The sequence below is a fragment of the Chelonia mydas genome, chromosome 2 (genome assembly GCF_015237465.2).
Source record: "Chelonia mydas isolate rCheMyd1 chromosome 2, rCheMyd1.pri.v2, whole genome shotgun sequence".
Taxonomy (NCBI): Eukaryota; Metazoa; Chordata; order Testudines; family Cheloniidae; genus Chelonia; species Chelonia mydas.
Genome location: NC_057850.1, coordinates 179248553 through 179266327, shown reverse-complemented (window position 1 = coordinate 179266327; position 17775 = coordinate 179248553).

The window sequence follows — 17775 nt, the reverse complement described above, 5'->3', positions numbered from 1 at the left end:
AAAATGGAGGGGTCTTCCAGGGGCTTAAATAGACTTTCTCTTGTGGGTGGAGACCCCTTCTTCTCTCCTATCCAGAATCCAAGATGGAGTTTTGGGGTCACATGGGCAAGTCTCATGTCCATGCATGACTGAGTTCCTTACCAGCAGGGCCACATTCTCGGGAAAGCTCAGATGTGGATTGGCATCTCCAAGTTCATTGTTAGCTTAAGTGTTTCTTGATTGGGCACTTACTGAGAATAGTCTTTTCTCAGGAAGCTGACCAATTGCTTCACTGAGGCTACTTAAAATTAAACAAGTACATAGCCAATATTCATAATTTTGAATACAAAAATGATACATGCATACAAATAGGATGAATATATCCAGTAGACATAACCTTTGCAGAGATATGTTACATGGCATATCTAGCATAAAACATATTCCAGTTATGTCATATTTACTTTCATAAGCATATTTCCATAAAATCATATAGAGTGCAATGTCACACTCATTTTTTAGTACACTGGGCTGACCTCTTGAGGCACCTGGATATCAGCTTACTCTGCCAAAGCCTCTCATTGGGTCAGTAATTCAGCCAAAATGTGAATGGAACCCTTCTGGCCTGCCATTTGCCTGTAATCATCAAGTCATACTGTCTCCTAATCTGACACCTCCACCTAGCCAAGCAATCTTCAGTTTTCATAGATTCATAGATTCATAGATATTTAGGTCAGAAGAGACCATTATGATCATCTAGTCTGACCTCCTGCATAACGCAGGCCACAGAATTTCACCCACCACTCCTACAAAAAAAACCACCTCACACCTATATCTGTGCTATTGAAGTCCTCAAATCATAGTTTAAAGACTTCAAGGAGCAGAGAATCCTCCAGCAAGTGACCCGTGCCCCATGCTACAGAGGAAGGCGAAAAACCTCCAGGGCCTCTTCCAATCTGCCCTGGAGGAAAATTCCTTCCCGACCCCAAATATGGTGATCAGCTAAACCCTGAGCATATGGGCAAGATTCATCAGCCAGATACTACAGAAAATTCTTTCCTGGGTAACTCGGATCTCACCCCATCTAATAGCCCATCACAGGCCATTGGGCCTATTTATGAATATTTAATTACCAAAACCATGTTATCCCATCATACCATCTCCTCCATAAACTTATCGAGTTTAATCTTAAAGCCAGATAGATCTTTTGCCCCCATTGCTTCCCTTGGAAGGCTATTCCAAAACTTCACTCCTCTGATGGTTAAAAACCTTTGTCTAATTTCTAGTCTAAATTTCCTAGTGGCCAGTTTATATCCATTTGTTCTTGTGTCCACATTGCTACTGAGCTTAAATAATTCCTCTCCCTCTCTGGTATTTATCCCCCTGATATATTTATAGAAAGCAATCATATCTCCCCTCAACCTTCTTTTAATTAGGCTAAACAAGCCAAGCTCCCTGAGTCTCCTTTCATAAGACTAGTTTTCCATTCCTCGGATCATCCTAGTAGCCCTTCTCTGTACCTGTTCCAGTTTGAATTCATCCTTCTTAAACATGGGAGACCAGAACTGCACACAGTATTCCAGGTGAGGTCTCACCAGTGCCTTGTATAACGGTACTAAAACCTCCTTATCCCTACTGGAAATACCTCCTGATGCATCCCAAGACCGCATTAGCTTTTTTCACAGCCATATCACATTGGCGGCTCATAGTCATCCTATGATCAACCAATACTCCAAGGTCCTTTTCCTCCTCCGTTACTTCTAATTGATGCGTCCCTAGCTTATAACTAAAATTCTTGTTATTAATCCCTAAATGCATGACCTTACACTTCTCACTATTAAATTTCATCCTATTACTATTACTCCAGTTTACAAGGTCATCCAGATCCTCCTGTAGGGTATCCCTGTCCTTCTCTAAATTGGCAATACCTCCCAGCTTTGTATCATCTGCAGACTTTATTAGCACACTCCCACTTTTTGTGCCAAGGTCAGTAATAAAAAGATTAAATAAGATTGGTCCCAAAACCGATCCTTGAGGAACTCCACTGGTAACCTCCCTCCAGCCTGACAGTTCACCTTTCAGTAGGACCCGTTGTAGTATCCCCTTTAACCAATTCCTTATCCACCTTTCAATTTTCCTATTGATCCCCATCTTACCCAATTTAACTAATAATTCCCCATGTGGCATGGTATCAAATGCCTTACTGAAATCTAGGTAAATTAGATCCGCTGCGTTTCCTTTGTCTAAAAAATCTGTTACTTTCTCAAAGAAGGAGATCAGGTTGGTTTGGCACGATCTACCTTTTGTAAAACCATGTTGTATTTTGTCCCATTTGCCATTGACTTCAATGTCCTTAACTACCTTCTCCTTCAAAAATTTTTTCCAAGACTTGCATACTACAGATGTCAAACTAATAGGCCCATAATTACCCGGATCACTTTTTTTCCCTTTCTTAAAAATAGGAACTATGTTAGCAATTCTCCAATCATACGGTACAACCCCTGAGTTTACAGAGTCATTAAAAATTCTTGCTAATGGGCTTGCAATTTCTTGTGCCAATTCCTTTAATATTCTTGGATGAAGATTATCCGGGCCCCCCGATTTAGTCCCATTAAGCTGTTTGAGTTTCGCTTCTACCTCAAATATGGTGATGTCTACCTCCATATCCTCATTCCCATTTGTCATGCTACCATTATCCCTAAGATCCTCTTTAGTCTTATTAAAGACTGAGGCAAAGTATTTGTTTAGATATTGGGCCATGCCTAGATTATCCTTGACCTCCATTCCATCCTCAGTGTTTAGCGGTCCCACTTCTTCTTTCTTTGTTTTCTTCTTATTTATCTGGCTATAGAACCTTTTACTATTGGTTTTAATTCTCTTTACAAGGTCCAACTCTACTTGACTTTTAGCCTGTCTCACTTTATCCCTACATGTTCTGACCTCAATAAGGTAGCTTTCCTTGCTGATCCCTCCTTTCTTCCACTCCCTGTATGCTTTCTGCTTTCTCTTAATCACCTCTCTGAGATGCTTGCTCATCCAGCTTGGTCTACAACTCCTGCTTATGATTTTTTCCCCCTTACTTGGGATGCAGGCTTCCGATAGCTTCTGCAGCTTTGATTTAAAATAATCCCAGGCCTCCTCTACCTTTAGATCCATAAATTCTTCAGTCCAATCTACTTCCCTAACTAATTTCCTTAATTTTTGAAAGTCAGCCCTTTTGAAATCAAAAACCCTAGCTGCAGATTTATTTTTATTAATCCTTCCGTTCAGTTTGAACTGAATTAGCTCATGATCACTTGAACCAAGATTATCCCCTACAACCATTTCTTCTATGAGGTCCTCACTACTCACCAAAACCAAATCTAAAATGGCATCCCCTCTAGTCGGTTCAGCAACTACTTTTTTTGTCCCCTGTGAATTATTTTCAAGTCCTAGTTTGGTGTTTTTAATAATAGTTTCATTTCCACTTATTTTTCTCTTTGACATTTTCAGTTGTGTGTCTATAAATTACCTGGTTATTGGATCTGGAACTTTTGCAATACAACTGCCAGATATAACCTAAAAAAAAATAAAATTCTCTCTTAGAGGATACAGGTGAAATATATCACAACTTGTACTTTTAGTTCCTTTTTTTTTTCTTGGACAAGCTTCTGAGTAAACGTGGTGCTCCAAAATGCAGGGAACATGCTGTACAACATTGACTTGAGCCAGGCAGAATGAAAGTTGTGAAATGAAATCTTCCTTTGCACAACTCTGCCAATGTCCCTTGTTGCTGACTTGCAGCATCCCTTGGTATTCCAGTCATGGATTCTTTTTGAGAAAAGGTTGGCCGTTTTGTGATGTGCTCAAATAGATATTAACCTAAGACCAGAAAACTTATTTTTGCTTGTCATCTAAATATAAATACAGATCACCAGCTGTTGTAAATCAGTTGACTTCAGCTGAAGAATCAGCTCCAGGTAAACAACCATTACAAATATTTCATGGATCCCCTGGCACAGTATTACACAGTTAATGCAAATTCTACTATGGCATCAAGACCCTATGGACCTGATTTTGTTCTGATTTCTATCAGTGTAAATCAGAAGCAACTTGATTCTTTACTGAAGTCAACAGAGTTTCAGCAGTGCAAAAGGAAATTAGAATCAGGCTCCATATGAGAGTCTTTAACACCATGTTTATGTGTGGCTCTGATTTTTGCAGCACTGTGTGACAGATGCAGCAGTAATCTTGTGCATTCATTTCTGAGCCTGACTGCCACATTATTTTTCAGAGTGACTAAGATCTCCAGAAATATAAATGATATACTGTGTGTCCTAACAGTGTATATGTCTACTACACAAAATTATTTTGGCCCACAGATTTAATTTTCTGTTGGCAACATACTGAAGGAAGATTTCAATATATTTTTGCAAGATTTGCTTTTAAAACATAAAGATATAAGAGCTGTGCAAGTTATATCCTTTAGATCAACGGTACTCAGACTGTGGGTTGGGACCCCAAACTCTGAAGCCAAAGTCTGAGCCGCACTGCCCAGGGCTGAAGCCGAAGTCCAAGGGCTTCAGCCCTGGGCAGCAGGGCTCAGGTTACAGCCCCCTGTCCATGGCTTAAGCCCTCGAGCTTCGGCTTCGCCTGCCCCAACAGGTGGCTGGTCTTGGACTTGGGCTTTGGCCCTCCTGATGGGGTAGTGGGGCTCAGGCTTTGGTCCCCCTTCCTGGGGTCATGTAGTAATTTTTGTTGTCAGAAAGGGGAGGCACTGTGCAATGAAGTTTGAGAAACGCTGCTTTAGTTAGTGCTCTTAACAAAGGTGATAGCAAAAATGTTTTCTCTCTTTGTCACATAATGGACTATTACAGTGTCTGTGGATGTTTTGATTCACATTATGGAACACTCTAGCACAAAATAAGCCCCTCCAGCTGACTGTTCAGTTCAACATTATTTTAGTGACTTTTTATTGGTATGCAAGGAAGCTTTTTGCCTACCGTATTTTAGTTAGATTCAGTATGATTTTTACTCAGTGCTGTTAATTGGCTCTGAGGATGCCTTTGTCTCATTTTTTCCTACCCTCCTTGAGCTGTCACCAGCCTCCACTTCATTTCCGGGCATAGTTTAACTTTTAAGCATTCTCACTTAATTTTATTTTAATCTGGATTTTTTTGCCAGCTCTGCCATTGGGTCATGGACAAGCCACATAACCACGCTGCGCCTCAGTTTATCCATCTTAAAAAAGGAGATATAAATACTTGGATTGATTACACTTTGAAGATATAAAGTGTTATATAAATATGATGTATTATCATTATTAATGCCTCAAAACTGAGAAGGCTAAAGTATTCTTTAACGAAAGCGAGTGGGTACTTAAACAATTCAAAACAGGAATACTTATTATTTGGATGAGTATGAGAATACATAGAGTATGAATATTTTCAAGAATAGAAAAGCCATGAGTTTGATTTTATTTCATATCAGTGTGGATCAGGGGAAAAGTCTATTAATGTCAGTGAGGTGCACTAATGTAACATTGGTGAAAGTGAGGCCAGACCTGGGTCCAAAGTCTATACATAATGTTAAAGTTTATTCTTGCCTTCAGGTCTGTTAGTAATCTTTTCTTGTGACCTTTCAGAGTTTTTTTCCTTGATCCTCTATAGGCTGCATATTTGATGGCATAAAAGGCTGAACAGGAAGCAGAATTTGTTTCTCAGTATTAATTGCTCGAAAATGTGTTGCTTTTTTTTGTCGATTGTCTTCTAAGTTCATTCCTGTTCAAAGTGCGGGCTTTCTGTTACATTGTGTTAAAGGGCTTTTAGCAGGGGAATGATATTGTTTGTGATGAGGAGGACGTTGGGCTTTGATCAGCAGCTTTTGTGCTTGTTGAACATCCTTGTTCTGTTCTGTATGCTGTGTAGGTGCCTGTGGGTTCTTGATCTGTGTGCAGTGAATTTTGTTCACTGTAGTTCTTGTCACAGTATTATGCAAAGCTTGTTAAAATGTGGAAACTTTTTTCCCTGATTGTTTCTCCTATGTTATTCTAGTGACCTCTGGCTGAGATATAGACTGTATATTCCTTATATACTAATCAGCTTTTGTTTATGCCAGAGATTTTGGTTTGCCCTAACCTGTACTATAAATCTATGTAGGTTACTGCAATATATATTCAGCATTGGAAACTCTCTGTTTCTTTCTTCTCTGCTTTCCATCATATACACGAATAAACAGATATTGAACTGACAGAAAACTAATAACAGCTTCTCTCCCTTGACATTTTCAAAGTTGTCAGGACAAGGGACTGACATTCTCATATAGTGGCAGCCATCCCTGCTGAGTCACATACGTTTCTCTATACTAGACTTTTTGATGCCAATTAACTCAAGATAGTTAATATATTTGTGTGGACATTTTCCAAAGGTTTTGTGTCAGTAGGTAAGCTGAGGCATTGTTCTCCTTGCCAAACAAAGGTATGTTTTTTATCTTTGGGTAACTAATGTGCATGAGCTATCCCGAGATAAAAACTAGAGCTGGTGAAGAATTTTTTTGACAAATTTTTTTTTGTTGGCAAATGGCAATTTGTTGAAACTGAAACTTTTTGTGGAAATGTATTGACTTTGATAAAACTTTCACTGGGGATGTTTCCCGGGTCCAGGATGGAATTTCTGGTCAAAATCAGAGAAAGAGAGAGAAAATGTTTGTGAGAGCCCTGAATAACCAACAGTGGTCAGGTGCAAGTCCATGCTCCGTAACCTGTGTCTCCCACATCCCAGGTGAGTGCCCTAACCACTGGTCTATTACTATTCTGGGGTCTGTCTGTCTGTTTCTCTCTCTTATTTTTCATGAAAAATTTTGGAAGGTCTCAGTCTGTGTGTGGGGAACAAAACCAAATGCTAACACTTTGAAATTTTTCACAAAATGGAATTCTTGTTTTCTGGCTAGTCTTAGTAAAAACATGGCAAAGACAAGGCACTTTAATTTTACCTTGAGGGTAAACTAGGGAAGATCAACTCCAGGCAGGGGCAGAGTGCTGACCTTGCCTAGTTTACCTCATAGTAAAATTCAAGTGTTTCTCTTCACTGTGTTTTTTTAAACCTTGGGATAGCTCATGTGTGTTAGTTCCCCAGAGGTAAAAAATGCCTCTTTTTTTAAAAAGTGAAGTAAGATCTGAGCCCTGGAACAAGCATAAATGTTTGCATCTTGGAACAAATGCTTAGTGAGTGTCCATGCTAGCCTTTACAGATGTGTTAAGTACTTCATGTTAATCAGCAACTACTGTAGTTAAAAAAGCCTCGTGTAGATACCCTTACTGTCTGCCAGCCCCACTTCATGGCTGCACTGAAGCTGATATTTGCAGCAAAGGATGCATTTGCATGTAAAGCGTACTGTTGAAGGTGTTAGTGTCAAACACAGTATCATTACTACTGCTGTCTCAGTATTTTCTCAACAGTACAGCATTGCTTGTCAATCAAAATTAAATTGCTACTGTATTTCTATACAAACTCATTCACAACCAAGCAGTCTGAGAAAGAGAGTGAGAAAGAGACAAGCACTAAGGATGTTCAAGAATGAAAGCCAACTCCATTTCAGCATCAACAAAAACACAGTCAACATAGCGTGCTGACTGTTTTCCAGTTAAATATGCAGGAAGCAGAACTTTCTAACTTGCTAGGCGCCTCAGTTCATGAACTTTGTTCACTGAAACAGAACTTTTATCTCTCAGTATATGAACTATGAATTGTGTTCCGTTTTCAGTTATTCCACCTGAGACAGCATCAATTTAAAACAGTAGTTACTCTGGATTCACACTGGTACCAGGACCGGCTCTAGGCACCAACAAAGCAAGCATGTGCTTGGAGTGGCACATTTCCAGGGGTGGCATTCCGGCCATCCTTTTTTTCCCCCCAGCCCCGCTCCGTCAACCAATGAGCCCCTGCGAAAAACCGAGAGCCGGCCCTGACTGGTGCAACTGAGAGCAGTATCTGGCCCTGTGTGTGTAAAATGCTAGGAGATTCTGAAGGATTTTTCTCTCATTTGAAAATCAGAAGAGATGATAAAATGGGAGGGAAACATGATTTTTTTCTGCATGAGATGGCTGAATTATGAAAATCCTACATTATACCTTTCAGAAATAGTGGGCCTGATTCTGATTTCACTTACATTGGTTTTATATTGGTGAAAATGTATGGACTTCAGTAGAGATAATCCTGATTTACAATTGCATAACTGAGATCAGAATCAGAAGCATTAACTCTTATATTTAGTATCACATATTGATTGATAGAACAATAAATCTCATGTTATGGTTTTTAAAGATCTAGCATTACATGAGCACAAATAGTTAACAATACAAAATAGTCTACCTTAATAATAAAATATCACTCTTCAATTGTATTTTTAAATTACCCATAGAGAACGCAGCACAAATAGTATAGACTAAAGAATTCCAGCAAACAGAGACTAAGCCAAGGCAAGGTATTTAAAAATGGTCCATCTAATCAATCCATCCTTGCACATAATAATAGCATTTATATAGCACTTTATGGGCCAAATCCTCAACTGGTGTAAATCAACACAGCCCCAGTGACTTCACTGGAGATATGTTGATTTTGACCCGCTGGGAATCCATCCATTCATGTTCAAAGTGCTGTACATACATATAAGCAGCCCCACTCTATGTTGAAATACAATCTATTTTTGAAGTTTTCCATATTTCAAGAAGTAAATTTAAAATGAAAGCTCCTGTATATATGTGAATTCTTCTGGAGTAATAGGGGAGAGAGAGAGATCAGATTTGGTCTTGAATGTGGCGAGCCCTTTCCTAACCGACTGCCTTTATTATTGCAGTAGGATCATCGAGCTTGGTCTGCAATGCCTCCCAGCCATGTGAGCATCTTCTCCCTTGCAGCATGCCCCGTTCCTCCTGATTGGTACAGCTCCCAAGAACAGACCCCTTTCATTAGGGGACAGTCCCAATCCCCCCAGCTCAAGAGCAAGGATCCAGGCAGATTCTTTAAAAATAAAAACAGATCACCAAGGCAGGTGGGTATCTGCTTGATTCAGTCTTGCCACGTCCCCCTGGTGCTACATGAGCTTCCCAATACTGCTCACACAGCTGGAAACCAACAGGTGTGGTGAGATTGTGACACTACATGTTTGAAATCTATGAGGCAAAATTCCGCCAGCCTTCATTCTCGTGACTTCAGTGGAGATACTTCTAATTTTTCCTGGTGTAACTCAGAGCAGGATCTAGCCCTTTCCTTTTGATTCACTGCAGTTATATTTTTAAGGTTGATTTTTTTTCTTAGTGTTTGTTTACATGTTGCTCAGAGCTGACCACACACAGCTATGAACCATAAGCCATAGTTAGTGCTCTGTAGCTGTATAGACATGTAGACCAGTGGGGTGTAATATTCTCATTATTTCAGGCTAACTAATAATCAGTAGTTCTATCCTAGTTGCCAGTTTTTAGATTTGTGAGTTGAGACATCTTGAACAAAATGTTACTGAGAACATTTCTGCAGTGTCTTGCTGACTGAATACAAGGTGCTGCCGAGTTTGCCATCTGCCTGCATGCTCACAGTGGTAATTATATCAGTCTCACAAGTGCTGGAACAAGAGGGATGTCAAATGCACTTTCCTTCCTTTTGAAGGTAATTTTCATTTTCTGAGCTCATTTGGAACTGCATATGATTATCAGCTGCTGCAGGTGTGAGAGCAGCACAGAAAAAGAGATGCACAGAGAGAAAGAGAGAGAGAGAGAGAGAGAGAGAGGTCTGAACTCCTAGAGTGCCCAGAGTAAAGTGCATATGCTAATCTTGGCAATTTTAAATTAAGTGCAGGGCTGGAAAAATTCCTTCATTATTACTGCACATATTTTTGACTGCTATCTTAAGGTCTTTTTTATTACTCAAATAGCCCCAAAACCATGACCCTTTGTTTGAGCGGCATTTGGAATAAAAAAAAAAAAAAAAGGAAAGCTATTGAAAGTGAAACTGTACTCAGTTTGCTGCAGATGCAAGGGATTCTTTGTATTGTTTTGCTTGCTGCTTCTGTTTGGGTTGTAGTTTCAAAAGATTATGGGGTTAAGAAGGTTGGTGGGTAGCAGGGGAGGTGATTTAGTTAGCATGAGATGTGACTTAAAATATAGACTACAGGGCTCTAGACAAGCAAGGTCTAGTATAAGGAGGACTGATAATTATCATTTCTCTCACTGGGGAAAGGGGAGATTTCAACATCTGTTTACATCAGCACCCCCTCCTGGCTGATCCGGAAGAACAGAGAGGTTAATATGGACAACTGTGTTGTCTCTTGACGTGACCAAGAGATTTGTCAGGTGGCTTACAGAAGAACAGGTAGGTAGGAATTGACCTTCATTTTAGGAAGTATTTGAAGAACTCTCTGGATTGGAACACTCCCAAACTTTGGGGAAGTTTGGATCTGGCTCTGCAACAGATCCTTATTGCTACAGTTGGCCGATCCAACCCTCAAACTCTGGGAATGATTAGGGTGGGATCAAAATGTTGTAGCTTTAATCCATCTCATGGAACTTGTGGGAAGGGAGCCATGTGGGAGGAAAATTTCATGAGGGTCCTCTTCCATAGTTTCTTCCTGATTGTTCTGTCAGGGGATTTGTTCCTCAGGAGATGAGCTGTGGAAGCTGCCAACAAACTGCAAAGATCCTGGGGGAATCCACTGGGGAACCGGACCATTCATAGCCACTTTGAGCCCACAGCAATCTCTGTACTGCTCTGTGGCAACAGGGCTGTAAGGAAGTTTTGTATCAGAGATTTCTCTTGAACATTGCCCTTTGAATCGTCCTTAGAGGAAATCTTCACTGTCCAAACTCAGCATCTCCTCCAACACAAATACTGCCCACACCCCACTGCAGCCTGCCTGGTCCTGTCTGTTTATATCCCAACCCCAGGGAACATCTTCCATGAGATCTTGAGAAGAAGTTGATACTGTGGAGAAGTGGCTGTGAGATTATGTAGTGAGGGAAGATTCACACACAGAGGATCCTTTCCATGAACGGATTTTGAGGGGCACAGGATCTGGGACCCTCCCCACTCATGGGGTCCAGAGCTCAGTCTCCAGCCTGAGTCCAAACATCTACACTGCAATTTTATAGCCCAGCAGCCCAAGTGCCACAAGCCTGAGTCAGTGGACATGGGCCAGCCAAGGGCATTTTATTGCAGTGTAGACATACCTTCAGTGCCTAAATGTTTGCAGGGTCAGGGCCTAAGTGACTTGCCTAAGTTTACTCAACATGTCTGTGGCAGAGGCAGGAAGAGAAGCTGGCTTTCCTAACTCCTCAGTCCATGTCATAACTGAGGTACTACCCTTAAAATCACTAATTTCTTTTAAGAGCTCCAAATAATTCTGAGGCACCCAAAATTCCTTGTTCTTTCAAGAAATACAACTATGTTAATTCTGAGCGTCTTTCACCATTTAATATTACTTGAATCACATTTTATTTTCTTTCCAAGCAAGACTTCTGCAGCTGTTTATTAATATTTGTGGTAGATTTTACAGACAAGATTACCAGCCAACAAATGGACAGTGCTATGTATGGAGACAGACAAACAGACAGTGCTATGTATGGAGGGTCCATTGAGCCTTAGGAAAATAAGGTTTATGTCTCGGGACTGGATAACTTTTATCTCATTTGAAATTTTTTTAGGGTAGTGGCTTTTTTGGTGACAAACCCATATATTATTAGTGAGTTACAATAGCGAAACAAAAATTGTCACTCATCCTCCGTGACTAAGATGGAGACATACAATTGAGGATGGTTCTGTTCTCATTTCCAGATATAAATGGGCAGTGAATATCCCTTTCTATAAATTAAAGGGTAGGACTATTGGATAATATGTCTTTAGAAAAACAAATCGCTGTAGACAAGTGGCTAGCTAATATTTTCCAATATTTCCAAACTCAGACCCCTCCTAATTGTGTCTTCAGGCATCTTGTGGTTCAAGTCTGCACAGAATTCTAGTTTCAGTTTTCAGGAACTTATTCTCTTTCCAGGGCACTTTTTGGTTTTCTTTCAGTGCTGTAAAAGTCCTCTCCATCCTCCCACAGTTTTTACACTAATCACCACCAAGTCTCCACATCACAGGCACTAGCAAGCTTCTTTCTGATCAGAGGAATGAGCACAGTTCCATTTACAATCTAAATGGTTCAAGCTTTGAGTGACATAAAGCCCTACTTCTCTCTAGGGGGATAAAGGTGCTGGGCCTGATTCATCACTGCCCTCCACCTTGTGTACTCATCATTGCCCTCCACCTTGTGTACTCACAGTGTAATGTGTGTGTGAAATGCAGCCATTTCAGTGTAATGTGTGTGTGAAATGGATCTGGTGGCATTTTACACCCACTTTGTAGTCATGCGAATGCAGGGTGATGGTGAACTGGGCCTTCTGTCACCGTGGAATTACTGGCACCTAGGACAAGAGACCAAGACGAATACTAAACCTATATCTCCTGTATGGTAAATGTCATGGACTCAAAGGTTGTGTGCCACTCCTCAGTTTTTAAATGGTTCCTTGGAGTCCCTTCAGTGTGACAGACCCCCAAAGGGTCCCGCTCTTCTTTAAGCATAGGCCATATGGCCACAGTGCCTCAGAGACTGAGCCTCTAGACTCCAGCACTCCTGTTTCACACTGTGAGCTCTGCCCAGTGAGTCCAACTGAGATATTCTTCTTCAGAGAATGTTTGCCCTCTTCAGGGATCAAGTATGCCAGTATGTGCAGTGACACCAGGCAACCTTTTCAAAGAAGAGTAGGGTTTATTAGCCAACTGGAACACAGCATCAGGAAGTCCTTAGGTTAGCACAGAGAACGGCTTCCCTGAGCCATGCTACCGTGAAAGCATCTTGACTTCCTCTCTCTGTCTCTGTCTCTCAGTCCCAGCTGAATTCCTTTGGCTCTCCAGAGACCCGGTCTTATCCCAGCTGCCTGTCACTTCTCTGTCCCTTGTCCTCCTCCTGCAGACCCCTGCTGAATTTACATGTTCATATGCTGGAGTTTCCTATTGTTAGGTGTCAGTTGTTTGGCTGTTAGGGTTCCAATTGGTTTTGTCTGCTCCATCAATATGGGTGGGTTTCAGCCAGTCTTTAACGATTCATTCATACCACCACAGACAGTTACACAACAAAATTACCTCATGTTTCCAATTCTACCCCCAAAGCAGATTTTGAATTCTTTTTCGCTTGCTGGGTAGCAATTCCTAGTCAAGTCAGTCATTGCCATGCATAGCGTTCATAAAAATATTACAGAAAATTTTCACTTCATCACAGTCATGATGAGCCATACTTCTAGGCCACCAAGCTGGCCAGAGTTTTGCCTGCTTTAGAATAACTGTTATACTGAGACAAATGTTTTATGCTAGATCTAGACCAGTTTTTTCATATTGTGGGCCACATTTTAAAGAGATTGTCTGGTGGACTAAAAGGATCGTACTGTGGACTGCCTACCTCTCTTCTTTGTGACTGCATGTGCCCCACACTCTCGCATTCCTGGTCACACAAGACCCCCTGTTGCAACTTCAGTGATTACACAGGAGAGTATTTAATGCCTTTTTAGTTGATTTGAATGTGATAAGTGTGTTGTGCTTTTTGGAAAAAAATTAGTCGCATTGTGTTTGCTTTTTGCTTTTCATTTAATCTCTCCCACCCATCTCTTCTATTTCTCTTTGATGCAAAAAGGTGATGTGCCAGCACCAAAGCCCACTGAAGTCTATGAAAATGCTCCCATTGACTCCAATAGGCCTTGGATCAAGTCCTATGTGACTAAGCAACTCTCTGTAGACTACCAACGATCCATAGACAAGAGTTTGGGAACCTCTGTTGTATTCATGATGTTAGTTATTATGTAATGCTGTCATTACTTACTTGATATTGTCACCCCCTGTGCTGAGCAGTAGTAGATGCCTGGGGCTTTGCAGAGTTGCTCCCTGCTGAAGGAGAGATCAGTGACACAGAGTCTGGGTATATGCTTAGTGTGACTTTGTTTTATTTCCACATATGCACCACTTCTAGAACAGAAGTTATCACAAAGAATGCACAAGAAATATCTTCTGTCAGGAACTTAACTGAAACACCAATGCTTGGATGCTATGGAGCAACTCCTTTGCAAGAATTGACTTTAGTTAGAGAGATTAGGGCAGAGAGAAAACTCCCTTGCTGCTTGCCACAGCTCCCTCAAAGAATCTCCATCAGAAAAACAACATAAGGAAAACAAAAGTAACACAGCATTTTCTTCCAAGACTAAAAATTTGCTCAGATGCTAAAAAAAAAAAAAAAGAACTTCTAAGACTATGTGTAACAACACCACCTGGTGATCCCAGCTATAACAGAATAGACAGCTCTGATGGAGGTCTGACTGACATATTCAGGTAGACAATAAAGGGGTTGGATCAACAATGTCGGGTGTGATTTTAACTAGATCTGAGCAAACAGTAGAGGAAAAAATTATTTTATAAATATTTGAAAGCAAATTTAGATTCAGCTGTTTGCTACATTTTTATGTTCATTTTCCATGAACATTTTGGTTTACCAGTGCAAATACTTGCAAAAAGTGAATTTTAGCTAATATTCACCACAAGAAAATATCAAATTGCATATTCAGTTGTAAAACCCCCCACAAACTGTAATCAGTGCCTCATTGGCTGATCATCCAAAGAGGGAAACAGAAGCAATTCCCAGCAACTTATGAACCATACCAGTAGCCAGCCTGAATTTTGAATTGTGAGTATTTGCAATTTGCAGTTGTTACTTGATCTGTAGACCAAGAATTAATCACTGAAGAAATTTTGAATTATGAATAAATTCAAGAATTCCACAGCCTGTGGACAGCTATTGATAGGGGGAAAAAGGTGAAATTAATCAAATAAATTATTCATTATGAATTATTCACCCAACTCTAATTATAACAGGGTAGGTAGAAAAATAATTAGGTTCTGAAAAGTGCTGGTCTGATCCCTCTGATAGCTGGCATCTCACACACACACATGCACACACAGCTACATGGAAATACATCACAAGCACACTTCTTAGGGAATACTGCCTATTTTAATTATAGCCTCACATAAGACTGATGGGTTTGAATCTGCTACGTGGAAAACTCTTAACCACATTTTAGTTCTGGCCACTAGATAAACATGAGTGGTAGCAAATGGTTATACTGGCTTTCCCCCCCTCATTTAGTTTAATAGCTTTAAAATGTTTTCTTCATTAGAAAACTGCTGTGTACCTCGGTAGAGGAGTGCTAAAAAAACAACAACCAAACCCTTAGTTCAAACCAAAAATCCATACTAAATTAAGAAGGCTTTCTGACCTGCCAAAGACCTTCTATTTCACTGACTGCAAAATCAGAGTTCTGTAATCTCTCTCTCTCAAAACCAGTTAGTTATTTAAAAATAGTAGCCTCTTTCTTCTCCACCTGTCAAGGCCTCTGTTTCCTACCTCAGAAGCCAGCATTTACTGATGTTCTTTGAGTGACACCCTCCTCAGTTCTGAGATGGAGCAGAGCATGGAAGAATGTAGCATTTCACTGATGGATGCTGAGACCTTATCAAGAATGTTGCTTAGCAACCTCCATGGTGCTGCATTTTGGAAGGGTGAGGGAGAAAGCAGCATAACATACAAATTAAGGAGACTGTATGAACATGTTTCTTAAAAGGTAGCCAGAATAGAGAAACACTGAGCTGTTTATGTCCAAGTTCTTTAACTATTTGGTAGGACTGGATCTGGCAAACCTTACCAGACCCACATGAGCAGTTGAAGTGGAACTACTCACTCCAAGGAGGAGTGCACAAGTGAGTAAACAAGATTTAGTTCTTAGGTGTCTCCTTTATTCCCCCTTACCTAAAAAGGTGAATTCTTTCCCATGTGTTCCCTATAGCTACAAATCAGGTCAGAACTATGTGATTCTTACTTATTACTATATTTAATTTATTATCCATACCATCAAGAGGGCCAGAACCCTCTTCTAGTTGCTGAGGGCCCTTATGCAGCAAGGGCTAGCAATACTGGTGGAGCCTGGGTTGTGGCAAGCTGGGGGTATTAATAGTGAAAGGTCATAAACTGTGCTTTTCAGGCAGCTTCTGGAGTTTTTTGTTTGTTGACTTTTTACTATATTAACTACTTGAGGGCAGTGTTTGGATTGAATGTCAGGTGGAAGTCACTGGTGCAACAAAAACAGAACTGGCATTTGTGTGTGTGATTGCAAGAAAGGGATCTTCAATGCTCTTGTTAATATCCTAATGTAAGTGAGAACTCTATATTAAAGTGTACATGCATAGTGACATTTGTGTAATCTGCACGTGGCAACTTTTGTGGACAGCAAAGAACTAAAGTGTTCTAAGCAAAATGAGTGGAATGGCTATTGGAACTTTAAAATGCTTCATGCCCGGGGATTCATTCCAAGTGTGTGTTCTGTCTACAAGTGGCACACTCTTGTATTTATCTTTGTCATAGATCCCCTCTTCCTCCATCCTTATAGCTGATATTCTAACTCAATTTACTGCAAAAATGCCCATAATTCAAATATAAATAGCCCAAGCTGCTAGTTTCCTCTGCAGTCAAGTTTTAAAGCAGAATGTGACCTATATACAGTAAGTATAAAAGGACTGAAAAGTGAGGAGGAAGAACAGGAAGAATGATGGGGAAAGAGGAGGATTATGTGTACATGTCACCATTGCCTTTGTGTCATCCAAGAATCCCAGCCCTTGGGTTAAGTTGAAACCATATCATATTAATAAAATTCTCACAAATAACACATTCTTACGAATATATTTACATTAGATTTTTATTGTCTACCATCTTAGCAAAATTCACAGTGGAGAAAAATTGTTAGTCATTAATATACAATAAGGCTTCCATTTCTTCCTCTTGAATATCATGTCCCCAAATACCACATAATAGTCCACAGTATGCCAGTGACTCTGGGATTTTATAACGCTAGCAATTTGGAATGTACTCTCAGTGTTTTTGCCAGGGTGATATGAAATCAATCAGCACTGCAGAAAAGGAAAAGAAACCAACATCATGTATTAGTCAACTTCAAAGCATTATAAAACTCGGATTTCCACATGCTGAATACAAATGTGGCTAGAAGTATTCAGATATTGCAATCAAATAGCTTTGAATGTCAAATGAAATTACTTTGGGAATCTGCTTAAGCCCTCTTCTTAAAGCACATTGGTACATAAATCCCCTTATTTCACTTGATTAGTGCAAAAGGCTACAGGATATATTATTACATAACAGAAAACATGACCAAAGTGTTAGTCATTAGCTTCATTGAATGCACAAATTCCCCAAGGTCCTAATTTATTCTAGTTCCATATCTTCTGAATGGAAAGCAGTCAGTGAACTTAATAAATAAAAATATACTTTAGACTCATTCACACTTGTTTATAAATACATTTTTTTCCAAGAAAATCCCTGGAGACATTAGCATCATCGCTATCTTGCTCAAACTGAATGTGATAGCAAAATAAAAATATAGTTATTACATGCATATTAAATAAGCATTATGGACAAAACTGTTTTTGTTCCCTGTTAGATGATAAAATCCTTCTTGCTGACACAAACTCAGATAATAACAACAACGATCAACTCTAAGAGTAGATTTCTTTCTCAACTTAATTAAATCACAAAGACGCATACTCAGTCTAACTTTGACAAGCTGCTGTGGCAGCAGAGCCAGGTAATCAAATGTCGCTATAACCCGAGAAAACGGTCATGAAAAGTGATGGCTTCGTAGTGCAGAGACATTGACACGAACACCGGAAGAAACACAGGCTCCAA